General features: G+C 38.9%; 1 protein-coding gene across 1 annotated transcript in view; it reads left to right on the plus strand.

The window, feature by feature from the left end:
• The window catches only part of NWD1 (NACHT and WD repeat domain containing 1), a 117,203-nt gene that overhangs the window by 101,229 nt on the left and 10,953 nt on the right, over positions 1-5,021 (plus strand).

The raw sequence follows: 5,021 nt of genomic DNA on the forward strand, positions 1-5,021 counted from the left end.
TATATATATACACACACATATATATACATACACACACACATGCATACATATACATACATATACACACACAATGTAAATATGTAAATATATATTTACAATGATTCTCCTTTTTCCCTTCCCTAATATAGGTAAATATTTTTAGCAATTTATTTTATTTTTTGGTGAAAATATACACAGAAAAACACACACTAATAATTTATACATGAACAATTCAGTGACACTGATAAGATTTTTCAAGTTGTGCAACCATTCTCACTTTCCTTTTCCAAATTATTCTTCCACCATTAACATAAACTCACAGCTCCCTAAGTTTCTAATCTAACCTTTAAGTTGCTGTTGTCCACTTGATCACATACTAAAAAAAAACAAATTCACTGCTGTCGAGTCGGATCTGACTCATCGTGACCCCTCCTTGGGTTTCCAAGGTACTATCTCTACTGAAGTAGATTGCCCCATCTTCCTTCCAAAGAGCAGCTGGTGGGTTTGAACCACCAGCTTTCTGGTTAGCAGTCAAATGCCTTAGGCACTGAGCCACAAGAGCTCCTTGATCACATATAGATAATTCTTTAAAAGAACACAATGCTCCAAGTAGACATTCTTTACTAATTAAGCTGAATTATTGTTTGGTTTAAAAAAGACTTTAGGGGACAGTTTTGGTTTAAAGTTTAAAGGGTATGTCAGAGAAATCATTGGGGAGTTCATCCAGCCTCTAAGGATCCAGACAGTCTGGATTCCAAGAGAATTTAAAGTTCTGTTCCACATTTTCCCCTACTTTGATCAGGATTCGTCTGTAGAATCTTTAATCAAAATGCTCAGTAGTGGTTGCTGGGCACCTTCCTGTTATGGTCTCGTGGCCAAGGAGGCAGTAGTTCGTGAAGGCAAATAATGTAAGATTTTAAAAAGTCAAAATTAGTAATAATAATAATAAAATACACACAGAACAAAATATCAACACTTTTCATGAAAACAGGATCTGACCCTGCACTTCCATTGTCCATTGTTCCATTGTCACACTTCCCAGCTCTTACCCCAGCTTGCTGCCACTCTTCCCTTCAACTAATATCTATTACACAACTGATACCAGGCCCTTTTCTAGCACCAAGAATACAGCCATCACCATAACAGACTAAATCCTGTGTGTGTTGTTGTTAGGTGCTTTCAAGTCAGTTCTTACTCACAGCAACCCTGTGTACAACAGAATGGAACACTGCCCAGTCCCGAGCCATCCTAACAGTTGTTGCTATATTTGAGCCCATTGTTACAGCAAGTGTGTCAGTTCATCTCATTGAGGGTCTTCCTCTTTTTCACTGACCCTCTACTTTACCAAGCATGATGTCCTTCCATCTCCAGGGATGGTCCCTCCTGACAACATATCTAAACAATGTGAGACAAAGTGTCACCATCCTCCATTCTAAGGAGCATTCTGGCTGTACTTTTTCCAAGACACATTTTTCATTATTCTGGCCAAACTAAACCAAGCTCACTGCCCTCAAGTTGATTCGACTCATGGCAACCCTTCCTTGGTTTTCTGAGGCACTATCTCTATGGAAGTAGATTGCCCAATCTTCCTTCCAAGGAGTGGCTGGTGGGTTTGAACCACCAGCCTGCTGGTTAGCAGTCAAATGACTCATGCACTATGGCACCAACTCTCCTATTATTCTGGCAGTCTATGACATATTTTGGGAGCTCTGGTAGCATAGTGGCTAAGGCACTTGACTGCTAACCAGAAGGCTGGCGGTTCAAACCCACTAGCCACTCCTCGGAAGGAAGGTTGGGCAATCCTACTTCCGTAGTGATACTGCCTCGGAAACCCAAGGAGGGGTCGCTATGAGTCAGGGCTGACTCGACGGCACACAACAACAATGACATATTTATTATTCTTCACCAACGCCATAATTCAAAGGCATCAATTCTTCGTCTTCTTTATTCATTGTCCAGTTTTCCCATGCATACGAAGTGATTGAAAGTATCGTAGCTTGGGTCAGGCGCACCTTAATCCTCAAGATGACATCTTTGCTTTTTAACACTTTAAAGAGGTCTTTTGCAGCAGATTCGCCCAATGCAATACAACTTTTGATTTCTTGACTGCTGCTTCCATTGTGTTGATTGTGAATCTAAGTAAAATGAAATCCTTGACAACTTCAATCTTTTCTCTGTTTATCATGATATTGCTTGTTAGTCCAGTTTGGAGGATTTCTGTTTTATGTTGAGGTGTAATTTATACTGAAGGTAATAGACTTTGATCTTCATCAGCAAGTAATTCAAATCTTCTTCACTTTCAGCAAGTAAGGTTGTGCCATCTACATATCACAGGTTGTGATTGAGTCTAACGCCAATCCTGATGTCTCATTCTTCTTCGTATAGTCCAGGTTCCCAGATTATTTGTTCAGTATACAGACTGAACAAGTGTGCTGAAAAGATAAAACCCTGGCACATACCTTTCCTGATTTTAAACTGTGTAGTATCCTCTTGTTTTATTTGAACAAATACCACTTGCTTGAATTACATGGAGACAATTCAGTGTTCTAGAACTTTGCACTGTTATCCATAACTTGTTATGATCCCCACAGCAGAATGCCTTTGCAGAGTCATGAAACACGGGTAAACATCTTTCTGGTATTCTCTGCTTTCAGCCAAGATCCATCTGACATTGGCAATGATATCCCTTATTCCATGTCCTATTCTAAATCCAGCTTGAATTTCTGTCAGCTCCCTGTCAATGTACTGCTGCAATCAATTTTAAATTACCATCAGTAAAATTTTATTAGTACGTGACATTGATGATACTGTTCAATAATTTATGCATTCTCTTGGATCATCTTTCTTTGGAATGGGCACAAATATCCATCTCTTCCAGTCAATTGCAAGGTAGCTGCCTTCCAAACATCTTGAATGTTAAATGAGTATCTCCAGCATTGCATCCATTTGTTGAAACATCTCAATGGGTATTTCGTCAATTCCTGGAGCCTTTAGTGTAGCTTGGACTTCTTCCTTCAGTTCCATTGGTTCTTGATCATATGCTACTTCCTGAAATGGTTGCAAATCGACCAATTCTTTTTGGTACAGTGACTGTATATTCTTTCCTGTGTTCAATATTTTACCCATGGAATCCTTCAATATTGCAACTGGAGGCTGAATTTTTTCTTCAGTTTGTTCAGCTTGAGAAATGCCAAACATGTTCTTCCCTTTTGGTTTTCTAGCTCCAGGTCTTTGCACATTTCATTATAATATTTTACTTTGTCTTCTCAAGCTGCCCTTTGAAATCTGTTCAGCGCTTTTACTTCATTATTTGTTCCATTCACTTTAGCCACTTTATGTTCAAGTTTCAGAGTCTCTTCTGACAACAATTTTGGTCTTTTCTTTCTGTCTTGTCTTTTTAATGATATTTTGCTTTTGTCATGTATGAAGTCCTTCATATTGTGCCACAACTAATGTAGTCTTTGGTCGTTAGTGTTCAATGTGTTAAACCTACTTTTGAGACGGCCTCTAAATTCAGATGGCATATACTCAAGGTCATTATATATATGTATGTTGGTTCTCATGGACTTGTTTTAATTTTCTTCAGCTTTACATTGAACTTGTATGTGAGCAACTGATGGTCTGTTCCACAGTTGGCCCCTGGCCTTGTTCTGACTGATGATACTGAGCATCTCCATTGTATTTTTCCACAGATGTAGTTGATGTGATTCCTGTGTATTCCATCTGGTGAGGTCCACGTGTAGAGTTTCCATTTGTGTTGTTGAAAAAGATATTTCCGATGAATAAATCATCAGTCTTTCAAAATTCTAACATGCAGTCTCCAGCATTGTTTCTATCGCTAAGGCCGTGCTTTCCAACTACCGAGCCTTCTTTTTCTAGTATTGTCATTTCAATCACCAGTAATTACCAATGCACCTTGATTGAATTTTCTATCAGTTTCAGACTGTAGAAGTTGGTAAAAATCTTCAATTTCTTCATCTTTGCCTTTAGTGGTTGGTGCATAAATTTCAATAATGGTCGTATTAACTGGTCTTCCTTGTAGATGTGTGGATATTATACTATCACTGATAATATTGTACTTTAGGATAGATCTTGTAATGTTCTTTTTGGTGGTGAATGTGATGCTATTATTCTTGAATGTGTCATTTCTAGCATAATCAACCATATGATTGGGTGATTCAAAATTGCAATATCAGTCTATTTCAGCTCACTTCAAGAGTTCCATTTCATTTTTGACAACTTCCAATTTTCCTAGATTCATACTTCATATATTCTGTGTTCTGATTGTGAATGACTATTTGCAGTTGTTCCTTCTCCTTTTGAATCATGCCATATCAAGAAATGAAAGTCCCAAGAGCTTTTATGCCATCCACATCATTAAGGTCAACTCTACTTTGAGGAGGCAGAAGTCATATTTTGAGTGTTTTTCAACTTGAGGGGCTCATCTTCCAGCAGTATATCATACAGTGTTCCCCTGCTATTCATCAGGTTTTCAGTGGCCACTTTTTTTTTTTTTTTAGAAGTAGATAGCCAAGTCCTTCTTCCTAGTCTGTCTTAGTGTGGAAGCTCTGCTGAAACCTGTCCACCATGAGTAACTCTGCTGGTTTTTGAAATACTGGTGGCATAGTTTGAAGCCTCACAGCAACACATAAGCCACTGCAGTATGACAAACTGACAACCAGTTAATCCCATCTTTAGAACTCACATTTTAGCAGGGGAGGCACTGTGAGCTCTATGTGGGTGTGGGTTTTTGTGTTTTGCTCACTGAGTTGTCCCCTAACCCCAGGACAACTTGGCCTATATCCTCAGCACTGAATAAATGTTTGTGAAATCAAAGAAGGAAGTCAATACATAACGAGGTCAGGGAGTGATAAGGGTATTGAATAAAACTAAGGCAAAGTAAGGGATAGAGAGTGACAAGGGCTGTCATTTAAGGAGGGCAAGGGAAGTCATGTTGTTGTTGTTGTTATGTGCCATCGAGTTGGATCCAACTCATAGCAACCCCTCCTTGGGTTTCTGAGGCTGTATCACTATGGAAGTAG

This window comes from Orycteropus afer, unplaced genomic scaffold (genome assembly GCF_000298275.1).
Source record: "Orycteropus afer afer isolate SDZICR_OR568_19922 unplaced genomic scaffold, OryAfe1.0 scaffold00136, whole genome shotgun sequence".
Lineage (NCBI taxonomy): Eukaryota > Metazoa > Chordata > Mammalia > Tubulidentata > Orycteropodidae > Orycteropus > Orycteropus afer.